Raw genomic sequence first — 25,849 nt, forward strand, 5'->3', positions numbered from 1 at the left:
CTGTGTGACCTTGGGCACCTAACTTCTTCAGCTGTCCTCAACCTCAGTTTCCTCATCTGTAAAATGGAGCCCCCACCAAATTACTGCAAAAACTACAGACAATGTAAGTCAAGCACCCTACTCAGTGCCTGACAGTCAGAGCACCATAAAATGGAAGCTATCAAATCACAACATGGTTTTAGAACTATTTGCAATGCAATCATTTCGTTTTAGAAGACAAACCAGACCCACGTAAGCAAATTTATGAGCCATTTCTAAATACAAAAGGCAACAGAGGTGAGATAATCAACAACTAGCCCCAACTAGTCATTTGCAACAGAAATTAATGTTTCTTAGTCAATAATATCTCTCTCTCTCTCTCTCTCTCTCTCTCTCTCTCTCTTTCTCTTTCCTGGCTGTGGCATGGTTTGAATCATCTAGTCTGGGAAAACCCACAATACATGGTTTGACCTCTTGAAATCTAACCATAAATTGGAAGCCAAGGGAATGATTCTTGAACCCAATGAATCCAGTTCACCAAGCAAAGGTCATTCGGTAGATCTGGGTTTGACTACATCTGCCAAGATCCTATTTCTAAATAAGGTCACGTTTCCAGGTACTGGAGGTTAGGACTTGAGCATATCTTTTGGGGGCACACAATTCAGCCCACAGTAGGGATCATCCCAGATAAGCTAGAAGGGAAGAGGGCAGCGAATGGGTTAATGTACTGGGTGCTAGGTTTAGCTTTTCCAATTATTAACCCTGGGATGTTAGGAGAAAAAGTGTTTCCAGTGCAGGGGTTGTCGTGATCAAATAAGATAATGTACTAAGGAAGAGCACAGTGCCTGCACGCTAGGCCGCTTAGGATGCCACCACCGTGGATAGTGTCTGGAGGAGGCGTACAGTTCCCTCACTTGGTGATATTTCCATTTCCCGGTGACACAGAAGCCGTGGAGGTAGCAGTCACACGGCCCCCAGCTACGGGAGAGACGTGGGAGGGGGGCGGAGAGGCTCCACTCTGCTTTGCGGGAGGATGGGGAGCTGAATAATGAAGCAGGCTTTTGTGAGCAGGAGGCAGCAGATTCAAGTGAATTGTCAAGAGTGTCAGCTGCAGAGGGTGCTGGGTGAGTCGCTGAGTCAGACGGGCTACACCGATCCCATAAAAGACGAATACTCCCACCAGGAGGAATCTGTTTGACTTTAGAAAAGTACAGGTTACAGTGATACTCACTAAACACCCCACCTTCCCGCTCCACAGACGGGAGGAATGAGTAATGGGAAATCCATCAAGGTCCCTGAGGGATCTGCCATTATCCCTGGGATCCCCCCGCGCCCAAAAGAAGCGGGGCCCTTTTCACCTGATATTTGCCTGGGATGACATATCAGAATCCCCAGGTAAGAGGGCTCATTCGTCATCACACAGGGGACCCAGGTAAGAACGGATCAGGGCTGGTGAGTTTCCTGATCCTACATGAGATTAATGTCCCCTGGCCTTAATCGTAACAATTGATCTACATAGAAAACCACTTATAGTTGCCTGATTGGAAAATGAACTCTCTAGGATGGTTTTCAAGTAATGGTGATGGTCTTACCAATCCTGGCCAAAAGTTTCCACCCCCTTAACCCCAAGCCTGTACAAAGGTTTGCTGGTGACTCTGCACTTAGCCAATATTTGTTTCCTAGGCCTGCTGTTAACAAATGACCACAACTTAGTGGCTTAAAACGACAAATTTATTCTCTTACAATTCTGGAGATCAGAGGTCCAAAATGTGTCTCACATGTATTAACAGGGCCGCAGTCCCTCTGGAGGCTCCAGGGCGAAGTCTGATCCTGTGCCTTGTCCAGCTCCTAGAGGCCTCCTGCATCCCTTGCCTTGTGGCCCTTTCCTCCATCTTCAAAGCCTGCAGTAGCATCACTGTCACCTCTGTCTCTCCTGCCTCCCCTTCCTATTTTAAAGACACCTGTAACTACCTGGGACCCACCTGGATAAGCCAGGATCATCTTCCCATCTCAAGGTCCTTAATTCAACCACGTCTACAGAGTCCCCTTTGCATATCAGGTCACACATTCACAGGTTCTGGGAATTAGGGTGTGACACCTTTGGTGGGCCACTGGTCTGTACACCACACTCCATATAAAAGCCATCCCTGTGTCCCACAGCTTCACAGCCCACACTCTTTGGAAGGCCCACAGGCCGCACCTCATCTGCCCTGCTGACCTCGCCAGAGCTGTATCTCCCACCTGACCCCACACTCCACCCACCCACACTTGGTGAATGTCCCAGGCATTGCCCACCACTGGGTCTCCCTCCATCAGAGAAACCAGCTGGCACTCTAGACCTAACCCTCCCTCTCTGGGCTGTCCCAAGACATCCCTAAGACACAGCTTCAACATCATGCCCTCCAGGCCTGATCCTCCTAACCTGGCCTACATACCTCTTTTTCCTGATCCTCCTAATCTGGCCTAGATATCTCTTCCCCCCAACCCCCACCCTTACTTACCCCACTCTAAGTGTCACACTGTATTATGAATATCTACTTACTCATTTGTCTTCTCCAATAGGGGGTATTGGGAAAACCTCAAAGGAATAAACCACTCACAGTTCATTCATCTGTGTTTATCTAGCCCAAGGCCTGATTTACAATGTGTGCTCAGTAAGTGCTGTGTGAGTGGGAGGGTGGATGGGTGGGTGGGTAGGTGGATAGATGGATGGATGGACCAACAGACAGAAGGAAAAGTGGAAGGGAGAATGGGTGAGTGCCTGGCATAAAAGTGTATGTTCAATAAGTACTCATTGAGTGAAGGGCATGAATTAGGGCCACCATCTATGCTGGGAGAACTCAGCTAAGCAGTGGCCAACCTAAGGAAAAAGCTCAAGACCTGAGCATCCTTTGTGCTATGTCAGAGAGGGAGGTCCTGGTGACTAGATAGCCATGACCAGGAAGATGCCAGGAACAGGTATACAATCAACTAGAATTAGCCAACAGGCAATGAGCCATTTTAATTTCCCACTGACTCAAAAACACATCTCTCTGCGAAGCGCAGGTGTCAGGACTTCCTCCAGGTCAGAACCAGCTCTGAGCCCACCTCCACGTCATGATAACTCAATTGAGTGAGTTATCATGCCTCACTCAGGACCCCAGGTTCTGTCTACACCCAACTTTTTAAACTTTATTTGGGGCTCATCAGCATGGGCCCGTGGCAGAGGGGGAACCATGGGGTCACGGACATAGGGCTGGCCTTAGAGCTGTCCATAGTGAAGAGGCCAGGGAAGTGCCAATTTTAACCATTTTCCTTTAAAATCTCAGTTTTCTATAAAGTCATTATGTGAGTGTGAGTGACATTTTTCAAAATATTATGAGAATTTTCAAACATAAAGCTGAATACTGCTACACACTCATCAAAATAGCCAAAATTTTTTAAAAGATTAACATGAACAAATATTGGCACGGATGTGAAGCAATCGAAAATCTGCTCCTGGGCTTGTAAGCTGGTACAACCACTTTGGAAAAGTGTCTGGAATTATCTACAAAAGCAGAATCAACGCATACCATGTGACTACCAACTCCTTCCTAACTCTAAGCCAATAGCACTTCATGCACATACTCCCCAAGAGATGTAGGCAAGAGTTATTCATAGTAACCTAGCAGTATTTTTCATAGAAACCAAAGAAGAGATACAATTCAAATGCCCACCATCAGTAGAATGGGTATATTCTTAAGATAAATGTTATCTAGCAAGAAAAATGAATAACCTTTAGTGATATACAAAATCTGGACAAATCTCAGAAATGTAATATTGAGCCAAAGAACCCAAACATGAAAGAATACACACTGTGTGATTTCCTTTCTATAAAGCAGAAACTTCACTACCCAGTTTGGCTCAGTGGATAGAGTGTCAGCCTGTGGAACAAAGGATCCCAGGTGTGATTCCGGTCAAGGGCACGTACCTTCGTTGCAGGCTCCTCCCCAGCCCAGGCCCAGGCACTGGTCGAGGCTTGTACAGGAGGCAACCAATCTATGTTTCTCTCACATAAATGTTTATCTCTGTCTTTCCCTCTCTCTTCCACTCTCCCTAAAAATCAATGGAAAAATATCCTCGGGTGAGGATTAACAAACAAAGAACAAAACAAAAAAAGGTAACAATATAAAGCAGAGACCTAGGAAAAACTAAAACATAGAAAGTTAACTTTGCGGGGGAGCCAGAGGTGGTTAATAAAAGGGGCCTGAGGGTGGCTTCTGGGGATGCAAGCGATGTTCAAAGGGACGTTCTAATTGGTGGCCTGCGTCACAGGCAGATGAGATGTGAGAATTCATGGATTCAATTGTGTACCTCTGTAAGTAAGTATTGCATCAATAAAGAAGAAAAAAGTTGAAATGATCTTATGGTGGGTCCCGTACACTCATCACCTAGAATCTACAAAGAACATTTTACTGTTCTTGCTTCTTCAGCTATCTATCTGTCCCTCAAGCACATTATTATTATTATCATTATTATTATTATTATTTTTATTTTTATTGATGAGAAACGATATTTTGACATGCTGGCTATGAAGGCAGTTTCTTACACAACTTAGCCTGGCCTTCCCCACCAGGGCTCTTTGCCACGCCCCAGACACCTTGCTCCCCGGCACCTGCTTCCCTGCCCCATCTGGGCAGAAGAGCTGGAGAGTGGAGATTTTCTCAAGTGGGTGAAAACCAAGGAAACACATTCCTCTTCGGGTTCAGACCTGTCTGGCCAAGTACTGTCTAAGCTGCAACGTCACCCTACATGCTGCCTCCTTCAGTGAAACCAGCCTGAAACTACAAAGCTCACGCCCCCGTGTGCTCACTCCTGGGAGCCCAGATGACCTCAAAACATGTCCAAAGCCATCCCCGAAACAGAGAAGATTCCTGGTAACTCAATGAAATTTCTCTTCTTATCTTTGGGGGGTGGGAGCAGCTGAAAAGGAGCAAAGGCCCAGGACCCCCTACTATCCCTCTGAAGAAACTGGTTCTCTCCTTGGGGCTGCCTGGAAGCAATGATGCAACCCTGCGTGGTGGCTGTTCCTGCACTGGCCCTCCAGGGGCACGCTGAGGAGACCGGCAGCCTGTCTGCACTTGAGAGGCGGGGGAAAGATGACGTGGTCTTCCTAACCTTTTTGGGCCTTGGAGTCCTAGGCTGTCTGGTGAAGAATCTGGACGCCTTCTTAGAGTATCTATAAAAGCATAAAATAAACTCATAGGATTGCAAAGGAAACCAATCATCTATAATAATAAAAGCATAATATGCTAATTAGACCGGACATCCTTCCAGACGACCTTCTGGACGAAGCCGGGGCTGTGAGGGAAGCCTGGGTCCTGGTGCCAGAGGGAAGCTGGTGCAGGCAGCCAGGGGAAGGAAGGCCTACTCTTGCACGAATTCCGTGCATTGGGCCTCTAGTATAGAAATATTTTGCAAGATCTAGCTGTAGGTCTGATAATTACCCTAACTTTGGAATAGTGACAAACATTATGATATTCCAAGATATCTACAACGACAGGCACATCTGTGACTTCCACTGGTGACCGAGTCACAAGTACTGCTAATACCACTGCAGTACTGCCTACAGTCATCATCAAAGGCAATGCCACATTGCAGGTATAGGTTAGTGACCCTAAAGATGCCATTTATGTTCTCACATCCAAGTTCACAAATGCCCTGAATTCTATCTATGGACCTGACAATGAAAACTCCTGGAAGTCTGGACCTTTCATTTTATTCCCTTTATCTTCTTCCTAGTGATAAAATGCTCCCTACACTTTCAGGGTATATATCCAAATAAACTGAAAGTTGAAAGCAGAGGTTCAAATAGATACTTGTATACAAATGTACATAGCAGAACAATTCACAACAGCCAAAAAGCAGAAACAACCTGAATGCCCATCAGCAGTGAATGGATGAATAAAATGTACGTGCACACACACACACACACACACACACACACACACACACACTCATATGGAATATTATCCAGCCATGTAAAGGAAGAAAAGTGTTGACTCATGCTACAGCATGGATGAACCTTGAGGACATTATGCTAAGTGAAATAAGCCAATCACAAAAAGACAAATACTGTATGATTCCAGGGACCTAGAGGAGTCATATTTAGAGAGACAGAAAGTAGGATGCTGGGTAGTGGGAAGTAGGGGGAGGGGAAATGGGGAGTTGGTGTTTAATGAGGACAGAAGGGAAAGTTCTGGAGATGATGGTGGAGATGGTTGCACAACAATATGAATGTACTTGACGCACTGAACTGTGCACTTAAAGATGGTTAAAATGGTAAACTTTATGTTAATATATTTGACTACGATAAAAATCAGTAAATAAAACAATTCCTTGGAGAACACTGTCGCTCGTAAGAAGAGGAACAGACTCCCTTTGGCTGGGGGCAGATTTGCCTGCTGGCCCTAAGGTTGGCTGGGATGCCACATAGCCTGGGCTTGAGAGCTACTGTGCCACCACGGGCAGGGCACTTCACCTTTCTGGCCTCATTTCTTGCTCTATAAACGATGGCCATGGTCACAGCTGCAGCCACAGCACCCTGGGCAGGGCGATGAGCACGTTGTCTCGCTGAGATTTCCCAATAACCCTGTGAGGTTAGCAGTATTGTGACTACACTTTCCAGATGACTCAGTTCACTCACCCAGGCCACCCAGCTGGGACTGGCAGGCGGGCTGACGGAGGAGCCGGGGCAGCTCTGTGTGCATCTGTCTGTTTACTGTCGCTCTCCCACAAGCTGCAGGCTCCAGCATGACAGGCACCGTCTCTGTTTCATTTGCCACGCAATCCCCAGAGCAGGTCGAGCGGAAGGCTCCACAAATACTGCTCAGTGACTGAAAGAGCCAAGTTCTGTCTGATCTCAAACTGGCTTCCCTTAGAAGCAAGGGGTGGTGGTATTGACACGGCCTAGTTTTTCAGGTGTCTATGTGATGTTGTGATAACCCCCCAGGTCACAGGTCAGTGATCTCCAAGGAGCCATTGACAGATGGGATGGGCGGGGGCCACAGAAAAATAAATCTACGCCACGGTGGAACGCCCACACTCCCACACCGTCACAGGTACACACACAAACACACCTGGTGAAAACACTGATGACTCAGGAACCAGTAGTGGCGAGTTTCTGCCAGTGAGCAGGAGGCTGGCTTTTGGTTCCAGAGGCCCCGACGCTGGGAGAAAGCCGACAGATGAGATCAGCCTCACATCCAAGCTCTGGGTGAGGAAGCTGTGCCTGAGCTAACGTTGAAGGTTGCCTGATGTGACTCAGCTCAAGACAACTCAGGGTGCTCAGCTGAGTGACACTGGTGCCCAAAGCTGCTTTTCCAATCCTCCTCCCAAGGGCTCCAACCAGGAGCTGAGGATGGTCGGAGAAATGGGCACAGCACTCTCCTAACAAAAGCATTGGCATGCGTTTCCCTTCAGACAGAGTTCTAGGCCACAGTGCCCTTTGGGGGGAGGGGGGTTGGCAGTGGCCTGAATTAGGCAAACATGGCTAGGCTGGGTGACTCGGGAACCTGGACTCACCAGCTGGATTAGTCAGCTGTTTGGTCAGGGACCAGGCAGGCCTGAGGTGCCATGAGGGATGCCCTGCCTCTGGAGTCCAACCAACATGGGGGTCGTGTGGGGTAATGAACCCACCTTGCAGCTGAGTGACCATGAGCTCCAGATCCCCATCTATAAGATGGGGTAAATCTGTCCCCCATCTGGGGCCAGCACCCTGATAGAACAAGACGGCAGACACAAAGTAGTCTGCAGCAGTGAACAAAAATGAACTAGCTCTGTACGAATCAACAGAAGCAAATCCCAAACACAGGAGCACACGATGCAGAGCAGAAAAGCTAGGTTGTAAGGGCGTTTTAGAAACATACGTATCGTTTATAGTTAAGTGTGTGTGTGTGTGTGTGTGTGTGTGTGTGTGTGTGTGTAAGAGTGTTTAAAGTCTAATGGAAAGATCCACACCAAATTTATCTGAAAGGGAGCCTGGAAGCAGGTGGTGACCTAGAGGTGACTGTTAAGGTAATTAAAACTTCTCCAACAATGTTTTATTCCTTTTACTTACAAAGGCAAAGCAAAGAGGACAAAATATTAACAATCGTGGGTACCGGGTGGTAGAAATGTGGGGTTTTGACATGAGTCTTTGCTGCCTTCCATTTGTCTATTGGCTAACCTGAATATCATCTTGCCATCTGTATGTGGCCAAGCACAAGCCCTACTGATCACGTATGTCTCCTAAAGTGTGTATTTATTTAATTTTTATTCTCAAAATTCAAAAAGGAAAAGCCTCTCCAAGAGTGCAGTGTTCACTCAAAGTGCATTCCTCGCCACGGGAATCTATAGTCTGGGCACCCCAGGGCTTTGCTAGAAGCCACTCTTCTGACCTCTGGCTGCTTCAGGTGCAAAAGAAAAGTCAGCTTGGCCCTGGGCCCTACCATTGACAGGAGTTCTGTCTGTCCAGAGGGCTCTCCAGCCCGCCTGTTTCAGTCCAGGTCTGACTACCTGACTATGGCTCTGCTGGCAGGGCCCAGTCCACCAATCACATGCCAGGAAACCCAGTGACGTCACCAACCACCAATCAGAGGGCCTGACCTGCATGAGCAAATCATGTTGCCACACTGGGTTGACAGGATTTCAGCTAGAGGCAAAAACAGTTGACATTTCCTCTCTTGGACAGCCTCCTCAAGTCTAAACGTACACTTTATGGACGTCACTGCCCAACAGCAGCCCTATGTCTACTCACACAAAGCACCTAAATTTCAGATTTACTCTTAAATTTTAATGCCCCTTGAATCCTGCTTACACTTTCCCTCCCTCATTTCTAGATAAAAAAGAAATAACATTCTGTACACTACATTTCACTGTATTATACACTTGCCTTTCTACTGAGAAATTTGATCTGTGTGATTTCAGATGCTTTCTACAGAGAAATTCAATCTGTTAAGATTTTGGATGCCAAAAAGGAAAAGAAACATTCAGGATACATTTTTCCTTTCCCTGATCTCAGCCAATCCCAAGCTGAAGAAAAACATCACATGCTTGAAAACCCAGGTAACCCCGCAAACGGTGCCATTTTGAAATCTGGATGCAAGGTATAAAAGAAGTTTTAAAAATCACTTGGTTCCTCTTGTTAGTCCACCACCCCACATCTGCCTGCAAACAGAGGCGGACCTGGCTGAGAGAAAAATTCATTCCAGGGAGCCTGCGGGAGGGGCTTTTGGGGGAAGCTCCCGCAGACCCTGCCTGCTGGATTCAGGGTCCACATAAAGCCCAGCTGAGGTGCTCCTGGAGACACTGAGGCCCCTCCCTCTCCCAGAAGCAGAACTGCCTCTGCACAGCCCAGTCTTTCCAAGAAGCAACAGTGGCATTTCGGGGAGGTGGCGACCTCAGTAGTCACCATTTTACAGAGCAGAGCAGCAGTGGGGGCAGCTTGCGTTGTGCTGTTCCGGGAGGGGGGTGTGGGGGGGCGGGGGGGTGCAGCAAATGCAGAGCCACCAGATAACTAAAACCTCTGCTGTCTTCCTGCTGCTGCCGACCATCACCATAGGAACCACATCCTGCTGCTACCATGGCAACCGCACAGTACCATCCGCTCAGTTAGCAATGATGCAGAGGCCACTCAAGAAGGCTTGTTGCAAGGCCTTAGGGCTGACAGGGTCCTACGGTCCACAGTTGCAGGGAAAGTGAAGAGACAAAGAGAAGCCTTCCAAAGCAATTAATTTTTTAGTTTAAAAGCCCTTTTCCTGCTCCTCAAGAATTAATTTACCCCAAAATTAAATCCTTTCTAAAGTACATTCCTGTTTCTAGACTGCAAAAATCTCCAGGGCAAAACACATCAGATAAGAGCCCAGGGGTACTTCTTTCAACACATGGCTACCACTCCAATGGAGAGGTCAGGAGGTGACCCCAAAGGGCTCCCACAGTAAAACCACAGCTCACTATGGCTGCCCCTACAGGGGCCAGGCACTGGGCGCAGTTTTTCCAGAAGCAGCATCTGATTTCCAGCCTCACAACCCTACTTACAATTCTAACTCCCCACTTCCTACCTACATTTTACAGAAAAATGAGGCTCAGAGAGGTTAAGTGACCTGTCCAAGGTCACACAGCACACTGTTTGTCCCTCTGACCCTTGGACACCGAGAAATTCTGGTCAGCAGGCAAGAGGCAGACCTGGGGTTCAAACTTGGCCAGCTGGACTCCAGCTGGGCTCTTGGCCACCAACTATGCTGCTTCTCAACTACAAGAAACACAACCATTAGACCCTGGCCACCTAGCACAGCCTCCTAAGGCCTCCCACCCCTCTGGGCTGTGCTTGTCACCCCACAACTCTGTTGGAAATAATCCTGCTTGGCCACACAGGAGCATCTGCGTCAGCACCATGCCGTGTCCCTGCAGCTCTCACCACACATCCGACAAATGACAGCCTTGGTTAATGGCCCCCTTCAGTGCAGACAGGACCTTCCAGGGAGGCACGATTTCAATGCTCCCTCTTCACACTGAGGCAGTGATTTCAGAACTCACTTCCTGTTCACCATAGTCCAGGACGACTGAGCCCTCAACACCGTGGGCTCTCGGGGAGGAGATGAGTCTAGTAGCCCAAGCAGCTCATGAAGACATCTTCAGGGTGTATAGATTTGGTGGAGCCACATGAAATTGCCATTTTGTAGGATAAAAATGGTCAAATGCTGGTACTCTCACATGGTTTATCCTCCTGCCTGAGCGCAGAGAAGTTAAAAGACTGCCCAAGGTCACAGAGAGAGGAAGTAGAAGAACTGGAGCCAGGTCTGCTGGAGCAGGGGGTTCAAAGTCAAAGTCCGCCCCTCCACCATGCAGTGCTCTTTCCCGGACGCCCTAGGAAACTCGGAACCCCGGCCAGGGTGTGACTAAGTGGGAAACAGACCAGAGAAGCCACTTCCTGTGCTGCATGAGCTTCGAGTTAGGGGGCCAGGGACTAGGGCTCTCTCTGGGGTATAGGCTTTGCTGTCCAATAAAAGCAGGCCTGGTATAGTGGTGGGACCAGTAATCACAGGGGTTTTGTTTTCTATTTTTAAATCAATACCAACAGACACAGAACACAGGATGCAGGTACACAGTTAATCAGTTTGAGCCCAGCTGGCGAGTATGAAAGGGAAGATGCTGACACCTCCTGCACAGGGCTGGTTGAGAAAACAACACAAGTATGTGAGCTGAGGGCCCAGCACCATGCCTGGTACCTGGGCAGCCTCAGCATACATTACTTCCCTCGTCCACACCTGGTCTGGACCTTCCGCCAAGCTGGGGGTGCAGCCCAGGCTCTGGTCCCTCCAGGGACTTCAGTAGAAAGCCTCTCCCAGGCCTGTCCCCTCCTTCTTCCCCAGACAGGTCTGGGTTTCCTGTAGTCCAGCCAACATGAGATGGCCATTGTTTTTATTCACGATCCTGACACCTCTCTTCACTTCCCAACTCCATGGTATCAACAAACCCAGAGGACAGTCAGTGGGCCAGGTGAGCTGACCCCTGAGCAGATGGCAGGTCATGCTTTCAAAATCGTGACAGATTTTTCTGTGCTCAGCTATCTTTTGACCAAAGAGAGAGCCAAATAGGAAATGGAGCAATGAGATAATCCATAGGCTTTAGCCATGGGGGTTTCAAAGGTGATTCAGGAAATAGCATCTCATTGGCTCAAGCCCTCTAAAGAACTGAGAATCCTCAAATAGCTGCATTATCCACTCTCTCCTATACTGTGTGCAAGTGCGCACACACACACACACACACACACACAATTAACTATGGTGGGTAGGGGTGGGGATCACTCAAAGGGACTCCTTTTATTTACTTTGCCTGCAAAGAAATTCCATAAATCCACTGGTATCCATTTTCCTAGAAAATCCAAGAACTATATAAGGTTCCCATTGTTGTGGCAGGAGGTCAACGTTGAAAATAGATGTTTTAAGCACTGCCAACTTTGTGCCGTGGCTGTATCTTCCAAGCCTCCAGAGAATATCTAACTCCAAAAGTGGCGCTCCCAAAGGACGGGATCGTTTCCGACACATTCCCAAGAGAACCGCCACTGTTCTCAGTTTCTTCTGGAGAAAACATCCCAGCCTCCCTGGTGTTCTGAGGAGAGATTCCTAGGACACACTGGCTTAAATATGGGGGTTTTCTTTCCCTTGATAGACAATTATTTATTTAGCAATTGCACAGATAATACACGAATGAAGCATTGTCACAAAAACTGGGACAGAAAGACGAAGTCGAAAAGCACCAGATTTCACCTGGATTCAATCTCACTCACTTCCAAGGGGTGATCCCTTTTCCAGTTTGGGATGTTTCCTTGGAGTCATTCTTCTAGGCCAGTGGTTCTCAACCTTCTGGCCCATTAAATACAGTTCCTCATGTTGTGACCCAATCATAAAATTATTTTCGTTGCTACTTCCTAACTGTAATGTTGCTACTGTTATGAATCGTAATGTAAATATCTGATATGCAGGATGGTCTTAGGCGACCCCCGTGAAAGGGTCGTTCGACCACCAATGGGGTCGTGACCCACAGGTTGAGAACCACTGTTCTAGGCCTTTATGTACACGTAAGGAAAAAAATTCTCGTTTTATAATTTCGCGTAAAAATGTATCTCAAACAATAATGTCTTGAACATCTTTCCATAGCAATGCATTTTCTATTTACCTCATTATTTTCCATTGCTGTATTATATTCCACACAATAAATGTACTAAAATGTATTGACCTAGTCCTTCATTGATGAACTTGGATGCCATCTCTAGCTTTTACTCTGCTTCCTTATACGTCTTTGGGCATGTCTCTAGGAACATGAGGGAGAATTTCTTTAGTTGCCTTGATATCTATTGTCAGGCCCCTGGACTCAGTGGTTACATAGCCAGACCCAGTTCCAGGCCCCATGGAGACATGAGCTCAAAGTGAGCACAGGGTGCCTGGCCATGAGACACCCAGGCTAGGGGAGTGGCTGGCTTCCTCTAGTGGGAACATATGAGCTGAGTCCTGAGACAGAGCTGGCCAAGATAGTAAAGTTGTTAGAGTGTCCAGGGTGGGGCGCTGGGAAGAGATGCCAAGCCTAGCAAGAGCACATGCCTGCAAAAGGCAAGCGGTGAGCCAGGTGTGGTGCTTCGGGAACAGAAAGCCATCCATGTGACGGAGACCCTGCTGGGAGGACAGTGGGAAAAGCAGGCTCAAAGCAGAGGAGATCGAGATTCAATTTGTACTCCATCAAGTGCCCAGGGGAACCAGCAGGAAGGAGAAACGGGCCGAGATGGTGAGGCCAGGGAGGGGTCTCTATCCATGGAAAACTTCAAAGAAAAAAGAACTTACGGCCTTAACCTGAAGTCAAGTGACGGCGGGACTGGAAATCATGCAGAAGATGGGACTGCAACAGTTTGGGTCTAACAAAGTCACAGAGGCACCTGGAGTGTAAGCACTGAGGGGCTCTAATGCAGGGCAATGGGTGCACAGGGATGGCAGAGGTGAGAAGCCAAATGAGGCGACCCAGAGTCCAGCACCAGCAGGAAACTGCTACCACCCTAGACCAGAGGGCTAGAGGGAGGGGTGGAGGTCCTGAAGACCAGGGGCGAGGGATAGCACACAGGCCACGGAGGAAGGCAGCTGCTGTCAGAGAGACCTCCGGAGTCAGGGATGGGGTGAAAACCTCCAGCCTCCTCCCACTGGCTGAACCCACCGACATGGGCACCTGGTACACCCAGCCTGCAGGGGTCACTCCCCATCCTTCCCTACGGGGCAGAGCATGAAAACCTCCAGCCTCCTCCCAGCTCCTCCCACTGGCTGAACCCAGCAACATGGGCACCTGGTACACCCAGCCCGCAGGGGTCACTCCCCATCCTTCCCTACGGGGCAGAGCAGAAGGGCCCATGCCCCGAGGCAAGCAGGCCCAGCTCTGGGAGCAAACCTCCAGTACCTGGAATAGTGCCTGCACGTTTGCTAAAAGAATAAATAAAGCCAGGGATGGCTTAAGAGTCCTCCCAGGCCTACAATTGATTTCCTAAGAGCTATGGAGGCTGCTCTCAGACTGACGAAATGCACCTCTCATATCCCTGACCCTGGCCGTGCACTGCCAAGCACTCAATAGTAAATCAATACTGTGTTCTCTGAAACAGCAGCCAAGTGGTGCCCGCCTGCCGGCCCTCAAAGCCAGGATGAGGCATGCTCCGCCCCTCATGTCCCCGCACATGTTGGCACCACCCAACCCAGGCTGATTTCCACATTTTAAAGCAGGAGGGACCCCAAAGGTTCATGGACAAAAACCAGTAGGCCAAGGGCTCTGTGCAGCTGTGAGTCACTTTGAGGCCTCCAAGCACAGGTGAGAGGATTTAGCCTCACCTGCCCAGTCAATCCTGAAATCCTGGTCAGGTTCTTTGGCATGTCCTGGCACAGAATAAAGGCTGGTGGCCAGTATGTTTCTCTCTACTAGACTCCAGCTTCATTCCAGCTGGGAGAAGGCACAGAGAAAAGGCTGAGGACTCTGGGGCTGCCCAGCTCTGCCAGGAACGGGTCGTGGGTAGCCTCCAGATCTGAGAATAGAAAGGCTATGACCCTCCAGGGATGTTGGGAAATTTAGTAAGATAGGGCGTGGTCCTCACATGATGATGTTCTGGTGACTGTTCACTGAATTTCTGTCACTGGGGCAAAGGGCCCATTCTGAGTCCGTGGCAGCCACATACACATATTAATGTTACCTAGAGTGACAATGCCTAGCACTGCCCCAGCACCTACAGTGTCAGGCATTATCCTAAGGATTTCACATCTATTAAGTTACTTAACCTTCTTAAACCTAGAAAGCAGGAAATATTATTATGCCCATTTTACAGATGCAGAGTAACGCACAGAGAAATTTGGAAACTAACCCTTGGATGCAGTTAGTTTACAAGTAATGGATCCAAAACTCACTTCCGGGCACTCAGGCTCTAGAGCCCACACCATGATCACTACACGAGTGCTCTCCATTGTGGCCTGCTCACCATGTGCCAGGAAGTATTCGAAGGGCTCTAGGTGGGCTTTCCCATTTAATCCCCACACTATCCCCACTCTGTGAATGAAGGCATGGAGGCTGAGTGAGGTCAAGCCACTTGTCCAAGGTCCCAGACCAACAAGTGGCTACCTGGGTTAGAACATCGGTGGTCTCACTCCAGGATCATACTTCTGACCCCCCAGGGTCAGCCTTGTTTTAAAGTCGAGTTGAGTTGCCCCGTCCTCTCACCTTGTGCCATTTTTGGAAACTTCTCTCACCCTCTGGGGGTGGTCACATGCCCCCCAAAGAGGAAGCTTTCTTGGTCACTCTCCTCCTCTCCACCTGCCCCACCCCCAACTGCAGGGGCTGGAACACCTGGCCTCCTCGAAACAGATCCAGACACAAATCCACCCCTCAAATAGACCAGGAGTGTCACCGGATTCTAGCCTCTTATAGAGTAAATACATGAAGTCATTCTCCATAAACAAACACATTATTTTGGGGATGAAGATTCTCTGGACATCAACAAAGCTGAGAGCAGTTTTTTTGTTTTGGTTTTTTTAAACTAGCAGCAGCAACCAGAACAGATGCCCCATGGTCCCTTTTGGGGCCAAATCATAAAGCCATCCTTTAGCCCATGATTGTGCTGGGCCATGGGGACAAGAATGGGCTCAGAGGAGCAAAGCAAATATTGTTGGAGCAAAGACAACAGGGCAAAGGCTGCAAGTGGAGGGAGAACCAAGCTGGAGGTTCCAACAGTTGGAATTTTAAAAATCATACCCGGAAAGAATAGAGCTAATGAGTCAGGGGCCAGCTCAAGCTACGTCTACTGTAGAGCAGCTCGGCCTGGGAAGCGGGTGGCTCCTCTCTGGGAAGTGTCCAGATCCCACACTCGCCCCCCTGCCTGTGCCCCATAGGTCTGCACCCAGCCAGGTAGGAGGATGGGCGCGCTCCTCTCCCCCCGGCAGCACCCTCAGCATGACCCTGGAGGCTTAATCCCTGCTCCACACACACTCAGCCCTGGAAAGGTGTCCTGACGCTGCAGAGAATCAAAGGCCAGCTCTATTTGCAAGCTGGCGTCCCCGGAGAATCCCGGGGTGGAGAGGAACCCAATTGAGCCAGGTGGTGTGACAGATCAGCTTTCCGTCCCTTCATTCACCCGACAGCCATTTCCGGAACACCTACTATGCGTGGGGCCCGAGCCAGCAGTGCTGGACTCCAGCCTCTGGCTGGGACCTTGGCAATGAGTCCAGAGAGAAAGGTGGCACCTATGAATAGCCCATTGGCAGGAAGCCCCCACATCCTGGGTCTGGTGAGCATGATGAATGCGGGCAGGCCCCACTCTAAGAAGACTCCATCTAGAAGGGGAATCTTTCGACAGCTACAAAGAGGAAAGGACTTAGAGACTCACAAAGGTTTTAAGTGAGGAAACAAAATCAGAGTAAAAGGCTACCACTGGCCAAAGGCAGGGCAATCTGAACATCAAAAAGAAGAGTAAGTGCCTGGGATTCACACTCATCAAATATAACTTTAAATCCATGAATTCATACTGAGTAAAATTTTAAAAAATAAACCTCTGGAAGATCCTACAAAATCAGCTCATTTCTCTAAAACTTGGGAAAAAGGGAAAGAATGAAGCTTTTCCCCCTGCCTTTCCTGTATATACTGAGCATCAGAACAACCAAGTAGCTGATAAAGTGAAGTCCTTTTTACAATAATCCCGTCTAAGAAATGAAGACGGAAAGGTAAACTTAAAATGTCTTCACTTTGCATCCCTGATGAAAAAAATGGACCTGGGCAATGATCAATGATGACTAAAACAGCAGAAAAGCTGACGGATGGGTCAGGACAGGTGGCCAGCACCTGAACCTGCTCATGAGTCACACCCAGGGACTGGAGCCCAGGTAAAAGGGGCCCCTAGAGTGAGGTAACAGGAAGTGCCCGGGGTCACATCGAAAGGATATATTTAACTCAATATATTCAACATATTATCATTCCAACGTGCAATCGATATGACACATTATTAGTAAGACATTTTACATTCTTTTTTTTTTCATTCTAAGTCTTCAAAATCCAGTATGTATTTTACACTCACAGCACATTTCATTTCGGACCAGTCACATTTCAAGTGCTCAGCGGCAGGAGCACAGGCACAGAGGAACATGCTCCATGCCACCACAAGGAAGCCGTCAGCAGAACTGGGAGTAAGGAAAATTCCATAGGACAGATGACCTGATTCAAAAAGAGATTTAAAAACCCTCCAGGACATAATTAAACAAACACAATGCACAGACCATGTTTGGATTCTTATTTGAACAAGTCAACAGAAGTTATTTAGAAGATAATTGGAGGAACATGAGAATGGCATTGCATTTATATTTCTTTTTTAGAGATACCTACTCAGGAATGTCTAATAAAATGACAGGCTGCCAGGGATCTGCTTCCAGATAATTCAGTGGCTGGGGGGCCGGGGAATGGGTGGGGGGCAGTTACACCACCAGACTGGCTGAGAATTGGTAACTGCTGAAGCTGGTACACGGGTTCATTTTACTCTTCTCTGTTGTCAGTACATGTGTTCAAATTTCCCCAAATAAAGATGTGGCTTCTTTTTTTTTTCTTTTTTTAAGAAAAAAGCCATCCAAAGTTTTATGCCGGTCTGACGCAGAGGCAGCGAATGGTGGTAGAGAAGTGTCGTATTGAAGAGAGCCAGCTCTGGAACCACACGTCCAGGATTTAAATCCTGGCATTGTCTCTGGCTAGTTGTGTGACTGCCTGTGTCCCTTTGATTATTAAAACCTCTCTGCTAAGTGGAGCTAATCATAATAGTGTGTCCTTACAGAACTGCTATGAAAATTAAATAAAATAATACAAGCTAAGTGCTTAACCATGGGTCCATCATGTTAGGTGGTAATATCGCTATCATTACTGGTTTCATCATCATCTTTAGAAAGAACATTGGAGACAAGGTGTCCTTCATGGACATGTTTCCAAGCTCAGCTCTGGTGTCCTGATCCAGGGAAATGGAGACCCTGATACCTGGACTGTGTAGCTCTCAGGCAGCAAAGTCTGTTAATACCGATCGTACCTTGAGAGCCATAAATCACAGGGGAAGGAGCAGGCACGTGGTGGAAGGACCCTGATGACCATCAGAGACGCCATGACAGGGCCCTCACAGTAGGGCCTTGCCAAATGCTCCATCAGGGATACAAGAAAAGCATCCTCATCTGAAAGTATAATAAAAATTGATTGAAAAACAAGGTTCCATTTGCCAGCCAGATCTGATCAGACACAATTCCTCTGGGGCTTCTAGGCGGAGAAGAATGCCTGGCGTTCCAGACAAGGGCCCTCATCCCAGAGAGGAACCATCAAGTCATGCTCCCAATGGTTCCTGCTCACCTGGTTAGGGGAGACTGGAAGACAGCAGTCTCGGGGTCCTGGGTCCCAGGTGAGACTCAGCACATGGGCCCAAGAAATGGTTGGTCAGGCCATGCCTTCGGGTGGCCCAGACAGTATTTTGGAGCCACATTGAAAGTTGCCTGTACCCTAACTCAAGGGAAGAGCTCAGGATGACCTGAGGGAGATGGACACACAGGGCAGGAGGGAAAGATGGCCAGACCATAACTCCCTGAGGTCCTATCCTATCGTGAATGCCATTCCCATTCTTAGCACTGAAAGACATCGGGGTCGGGAAGGCGCTGGAGGAGACACAGGCGGGAAGCAGAGGAGCCTCTATTTGAAACCCAGTGACTATTTCCAAAGCCCTGCTCCCTCCACTGCATGCTGCATGGCGCCTGGACAACAGGGATTAAACCCCGGAGGCAGCCAGGCATGCAGGCCAGGGACATGCACTCTGGGTGGTCCTGCCTGGGCACTCTTTGCTGAGGGCACTGGATCCTCTCATAGGAGGCCGCCGTGGTGAGGATGACAACCGGGGATGCAGGAAGAGGACCTGCAGGTGGGAAGCACATTTCACCTTCAGAGACTTGTCATGAACCTGCTCTTCATTGGGGTGTGCTGGCTTTTCTCCCTGAAGAGTGACCTTTATTTGAAAAACAATTTTTTAAAAAGATAAAAACAATAAATGATTCCCTTCAGGCTGAGGCAAAGTGAAAAGGAACTTGAATTTCATTCAAGAGTTCATTCCTGGGAGTGGGGGGACTGCACACTAAGCAAGAACAGGCTTTGCAGTCCAAATATCCAAATTCCGCTTCTTTAGAATTAATGCATCGTGTGCTTAATTCTGCAAGTGGCTGGCCAGAAGGGCCAAAGGAGGCTAGCTCTGGGCTGTGTCACTTGTTCTCCTAAGCATTTCCCAACCCGCATTGCATAGCTGACAAAGCACATGTCACAGAAGGCTCTGGGATACGATGACAATCCCTATCGCAGCACCTGCTCAGTCTGCATGCCATCCCAGGCTTCCGCAAGCTGCCCTGAGACCTTTCTCAGAGGGCACCTTCTCAAGGCAATTCAGTTTGGAAATATCTATCAAAGATGCCTAACCTTCGACCCAGCTATTCCACTTCTAGGAATTTATCCCAAAGACACCACTGCATGTCTCGAAGACACATGTAGCATTATTTGAAAGAAACACACCCGTCCTAAGGGAATGATTACACAAATCCACACAGTGGAATATTCTGTAGCCACAAAGAGAAAATGAGGAAGCTGTACTGACAGGGAACAATCCCTTATTATTGTTCTGTGAAAAATAACACAGGAACGTGTGTGTAAGATTCTGTCATTTGTTTAAACAAACAAAAGGGGAGATCAAAATATGCATGCATTTGCCTGTGTGTACCTAGACTCTCTATGGAGATGAGATGACTTTGTCCTTCAAAGACCCTCGAGGCTGGCCTGGTGTCCTGGCAGCAATAGGACGCCAGCTCCCAGCACTGTTGGCACCGTCATTACTCACCCTCCCTAGAACCAGGCCTCTTGTTCCTCCAAGAAGCCCAGACGTAAAGAAAGGCAGGGCTCAGTGATGTGCACCAACCGCCAGGCCATCTCACTCAGTAAGCCGTGTGAAGTTTGCTTTCCACTCCACATCTGCGCCAGCTCTAACAGCAAAATAATATTTTAAGTGACTCCCTAGTTAGACTGTTCAACCTCCCCCCCCACCCCCAATCATATCTTCTTCTAAGATGGAAGCTTCCAGAAAGGAGCACCATGTTATAAATTGCACAACAGTTAAATTACTTAACCTTTCCACCCCGCAAGTAAAATTTTCATTTTTAGAGGATGAGCCATGTTTTAAATTACATATTAGTTAAATGACTTAACCTTTTCCCTCTGAAACAAGTTAAACAGATAGATGGGAAGGTATGACGAGTTAGCCTATGGTTCCTGGAATTCCTGACTCCCTGTGGGCTGCACGGACCCTCAGGATCTGTAGAGGGTGGGTACCCGGGATCCCCAGAGAGCCAGGGCTGGGCCAACAGCCATAGCTTAGGGCACATTTAGGAAAAAGGCTTTTGAGCCACTTCAACTTCAAAGGCTCATTTTATTTTCCTCCTACTTATAGTTGGAAAACATTTTCCCCCATCAAACTTCTTAAGCCATTACTAATTTTTTATTTCCTATATTCCATATTCCAGGGTTATTTCCATAACACAAGGACAGTTTTTGAAAAAACAGTCAATATCAATAAAAGCAAGGATCAGGTTTCCATGTGTAATAAAATGTCTGAACTCAGCCAGGATCTACTTCTCAAGGATAAATGTCAAGATTCCTCTGGGCTTTTTGAAGGGTTGAAAATTTATCGGGGGCCCTTTCTCTTTACTATCTTCTCAGACCCACCTCAGTAAGTACCATCGAAACGGTTCGGACCTGGACCCAACCCTAGCTCAGCCAGTGTCCAGCTGTGTGCCCTCCAGAGAAAGTTCCTTAACCTCTCTAAGTCTGGGTTTTCCTCATCCATAAAATGAGGCTAAGAATAGTCTCACCTGCAGGGGTTGCAGGAGAATGAGTCAAGATAAGGTGTAAATTGCTCAGCACGGTGCAGCCCAGCACATAGTAAGCACTCAATACATGACAGTTCATCTTATTCCTGACTTAAATCAGCCACTGTTTCACCAAGGAGAGACCTGAGATCTGGGAGGGGAAATTATCTTGGCCAAAGTTTCAGAGCAATTTCCTGACACTGCTCATAATTTCTTCCTTCACACAGCCTGACGGAAGTAGACAAAACTCAGTTCCCAAACCAAGAAAGCACTAAAGCTATCCTCTAACGGGAACCAAAAAACTAGTCCAGAGGGTCCCACCTGATGCTTTGGGGCCCACAGACTCTGTCACCTTAGAAAACTGGAATGCAGATCAGTAGCCCTAAGACCAAGAGAGCCCATCCTGGCCCAGAGGACCAGCCACACCTGGGGGCAAGAACAGGCATGAGTGTAGCAGTGCAGCTGTTCCCAAACAGGCATGGTCTCCTCCTTTTTCTGGGCACAGGGCAGGATTCCACTTCTTTCCCCCTCCCTACCCACTCCTTTAAATCACAGGTGAGGCTGTGTGACTTGAGAAAAGTGATGTGTCACTTGCAGGCCCATGTACAAGTTTGTCTTTGCCTTCATGATGGCGGAAGCACAGGTTGAAATGGGATCTTCACCGGCCAGAGCTGAGCAAGATATCCTGCTGAAGTGCCCTGGACATTCAGCTTAAAAAAGAAGTAAACTTCAGTTGTGTAAAGCTACTGATGGGTGGGACTGTTTGTTACTGCAGCATAACCTAGCCTGACTGGCTGATACAAGGGGTTAAAGAGCACAGGCCAAGGCAGCAGTTTTTAATCTACTGATAAAAGACCAGTTTTTACTTTTATTTTTAATATCTAATCCACTGCAGACCAATACTTCTGAAAAATATATTTAAAATATCCTTGCAATGCTAAATTCCTAGAAAAGTTTCTATACCCTGACCCTTACTCTCACTCTCTGTGCTTATCTCTTCACCGATCAGCATGGATCCCTGGACAACACTTGCAGTAGCACAGTCTGTGGAGTGAGACAAAGACAGGCTCAAGACGCAACTCTGCCATTTTCTAACGAGGGGGAGATAATTTAACCTTTCCAAGTCTCAACCTTCCATTTGGAAAGTGAGGGTTTTCATGCGGGGATTTAAATGTAACCCACATAGGTGTGAAGAAGGTGCTTAATAAATGCCAGCTAATCATATACAGCCTGTCCTATTCCCAGGTGATCGTGTCTACATCACAGGCCTAACCATAGCACAAGGATCTGGAGCAGGAACACAGGTTTCAAGCAACCTCAGAGAACAAGGAAGTGGGTTGAGATTTGGAATTCACTGGCCCTGAGATGAAGTGGCCAGACTGACATCTAAAGGAGGCAGAGATACCTGGCAGTCTGCCTGTGGTCACTGAGACCAGAGGATAACGTCTACTGCCTCAATACCATGGAGAGAATCTTAGGGTAATTTACTAGTATAACCTTTATGAATCCATCACGGCCATTTTCAAGGTACCTCTGTGCTGGACTCTTCCCATAAATTATTCACACTCACAATTACCCTGTGAGATAGGTACCATTAAGGCTATTTAGAGTCTGCTCAGTGTGGCTAAGTAATGAACCTGCAGTCACACAGCAGAGCTGGATATGGTAGCCTAGGGCTGGCTTTACTCCAGAGTAGGGTAACCAACTGTCCAGTTTTCCCGTGACTTGGGATTTTCGGTTTTAAAATGGGATCGTCTTGGGCAAGCTGGTTACCTACTCCAGAGCCAGTGCTCTTTAGCCACCGTATTTAGCGCGTGCTGAACTAGGGCAGGTCTTTAATAAAACATCAACCGGGAGGCCAAAGAAGATCTTTGGCTGCTTAGCCATCTGCCTGGGAAAGCCACATCCCACAGCAGCCTGCAAACATATCTAAGGACAGGGAGACAGGGCAAGAGGGATACAACCAAAGATAAGCCAATTACCTGGCCTCCACGGGCAGCAATGGCTCCACACAGACAGGAACTGGCCACACCCTAAGGTCTTCAGGAATGGAAACTTCTAAATACCAGTCACACAACCAGAAGCCTTTTCTTACTTGTGTGTTTATTTTTTAATTCAAACAATAGATAATCAGAATGTGCTCCTTAGTGACATATTACCATAATTTGCCAAACAAAGCAATGGGAATGAGGTCTTAGGTGTGACTCCATATCCCAGAGCTGCTGGCTGTGTCTTCTCTCCCTCCTTATCACCCCCCACCCCAGCATGACAGCCCTAATGCCTGGCACGTGCGATGTACCAGGGAAGGCCGGTGAATGAGCTTATGAGGGAGGACATCCCTGGCCTCCTAGGCTATACAAGCTGGGTCCTCTGTGGCTGTGTCACCTCCCCCTTCACGGCTCCCATGGATCCAGTGTCCATGATGTTCCCAGGACTGTCCTCAGTGCTCCACACAAAAGATGACCATGCTATCTACCTCCAAACTGGGAGACTTTTAGAATGAAATGAAATGGGGCACGACTGACATGTATACCAGGACAAGTGTAAACAGGGCCTGTCCCAGGCACAAACGGTCACACTGCTGATGTACAGCATCTCATCTAATCCTATCTAGAGAGGCAAGCCCATACACTGGGACCAGACCCCAGATCTAAAGCCACCTACCAGCCGGGCAAGCTACTTAACCTCTCGGGGCCTCAGTTTCCTCATCTGTAGATGGGGCGGTAATGGATGCCTCACAGGGCTACTGTGAAGATTATACTAGTTAACATCTGCAAAGCCTTAGCACAGGGCTGTCTCACGTGGTAGGTATACTATATGTGTTTATGGAATAAAAAAAGTTCTCCAGCATCCCTAGGATCAGTACTAGAATCATCACTGTTTTAAGAAAACTAAGGCACAGAGGGGTTATGTAACTTGCTAGTTAGTAGCTAATTAGGTGTCTTAACCACCTGCAGTTCTGCCCCGCCCCCCACCTTCTGAACAGCAGACCACTCCGAATGGGGAGCTACAGATTCTCTGTCCCCATCCTTCAGACATTCAGGACGCACGTCAAGTAAGAAGGGCAAGGCACCCTGAGCTCCACCTGGGCCCTAAGAGGCTGACTCACAGGAAGGGGTCTGGGTCCCCTGAGACTATGTGGCATTTGCAAAACCAAGAGGCAGCTGCCCCAGAGGAAGAGCATTGCTGCCTGCGTCAAAAGCCAAAGTTCCCTTTCTCCGGCTCGCCAAATTACTCGATCTCAGAAATTCCTTCGCAAGACAAGACTGAAATGCAATCTCCAACCCCATTGGGCCCAGTGGAATTTCACCAACACAAACTGCCGAGTTCTCCAGGAAAACGGAGGAAGCCTGCCTGAAGTTTCAGTTTCTTGGTAGGTCTTAGAAAGCTCAAGCACTCGAGTGGCTCCTGGAAGTGGCAGGAAGTGGTTGGTCTTTGCTTATTTTCTGAAGGATAACCACCAGATTTGCTCATAACAACTTTTTAACCAATTGGCAGAGGGCACCTGCACAATCAAGTGATTTCTCATCTCCTTAGGGTTTTCTTCTCTTGTTAGTTCAATTTGTGGGGCTTTAAAGGAGCCAGTGCTAGGGCTTGACACAGCACTTGGATGGAAGGAAGGAAGGGAAAAAGGAAGGAAAGGAAGAAAGGAGGGAGGGAGGGTGGAAGGGAAGCAAGAAGGGAATTTTGATGGAGAAGCAAAATTCACCAAAAGAAAAGCTACAAGAGTTCCATCAAAGCCCCTGGCTCCATACCCAGCAGTGCTCACATAGCACTGACAGTGAATTCTAACAGCGGTCAGGGTCCGAGGCTGGTACACACAGGGAGGGAGGGGAGGAGGAGCAAGGACAAGGAATGGCTGAAGATGGCTGGATGCAAAGGGGAGACTGGGTTCCTCCCTGAAGACAGGTATGTTTTCAAGAAGGAAAAAAGGGGCTCCTCCCGAGGGGAAGCCAAGCACGGCCAGGAGACAGGTAAAGGCTAGAACTCGCTGGGGAGCCTAGCGAGTGAGGTCCAAGCCAAGGACACAGGAGGACCTGGCCCAGAAGTCTGGCTGCTTCTGATGAGGCCAAAATAGGAGAGAGTCTCGCCCAGGCCAACAAGCCCAGACTTGAATCTGAAAGCAGCGGTGACAACTGCAGGCCCCGGGCAGGACTGGGAGGCACTGACGCTGACGTGGTTCAGATTCAGAGGTTCCTGTCACGGTGGGGGTGGGGTGGATGGGTTAGGAGGGACTCCAGTGGCAAGGAGGGCTGCCAGGAAATGAAGGCCTGGAAGGAGGAAACGAGTTTTCTGCTGCCGACTCGTGGGAATCCTTGGACCAGTCACTTCCGCTCCCTGTGATGTGGCCATACCCCCAACCCAGTCTAGCATGATGTTCCCAGGTCCTGCAGGGTGGAGGTGAGGTCCTGTGCCAGCCGAGAAGATGCATGGGAAGGAAGCCAAGTGGGGGCTCTGGCAGAGCTGAGGGGTGCGAGGAAGGCAGCTTGGTCAGGGCTGCCTCCCACACGGAAGCCACAAACCAGGGACAGGGTAAGCATGGGTGGCCCTGGTGGGCGAGTCCAGACCTTTGGAATCACTTCCCTCTCTAACCTGGTGAGTGTGAGGAAACAGAACAATCTAAAAAACTCTCTGCGAGGAAGCTAAAGACTGGAGCAAGGGCTGGGAGAGAGGTGCAGGATATGGTATGTGTGTGTGTGAGAGAGGTGTGTGCATAAAGACATAGCATGTTCTCAAGCATGCGTGCCGTGTGTCCCTCCATACATATGTATGAGGCGTGTGCATCTGTGATCCTGAGAATGAATGCTCTGTGGTCACAAATGCACACTGTGAGGGGCAGACGCCACACTCACACACATTGACACGGTGAGGCTGGTGCATGCATACACACTCACAGGAAACAGCATCGTGTCAGGATTCGGAGCCTGAACTGGAGCAGGCTGGGA

General features: G+C 48.4%; 1 long non-coding RNA gene across 1 annotated transcript; it reads right to left on the reverse strand.

Annotated features, from left to right (window-relative positions):
* Nucleotides 1-389: 389 nt before the first annotated feature.
* On the reverse strand, nt 390-24,391 carry LOC106725459. The gene is made up of 3 exons (XR_001361350.1): nt 24,381-24,391; nt 6,255-6,260; nt 390-2,612 (listed from the first exon to the last, which is right to left on the reverse strand). It is a non-coding gene; the product is annotated as an uncharacterized LOC106725459 (long non-coding RNA).
* Between the last annotated feature and the right edge of the window lie 1,458 nt (nt 24,392-25,849).

Source organism: Myotis brandtii, unplaced genomic scaffold (assembly GCF_000412655.1).
Source record: "Myotis brandtii unplaced genomic scaffold, ASM41265v1 scaffold165, whole genome shotgun sequence".
In the NCBI taxonomy this organism is placed as follows: Eukaryota; Metazoa; Chordata; class Mammalia; order Chiroptera; family Vespertilionidae; genus Myotis; species Myotis brandtii.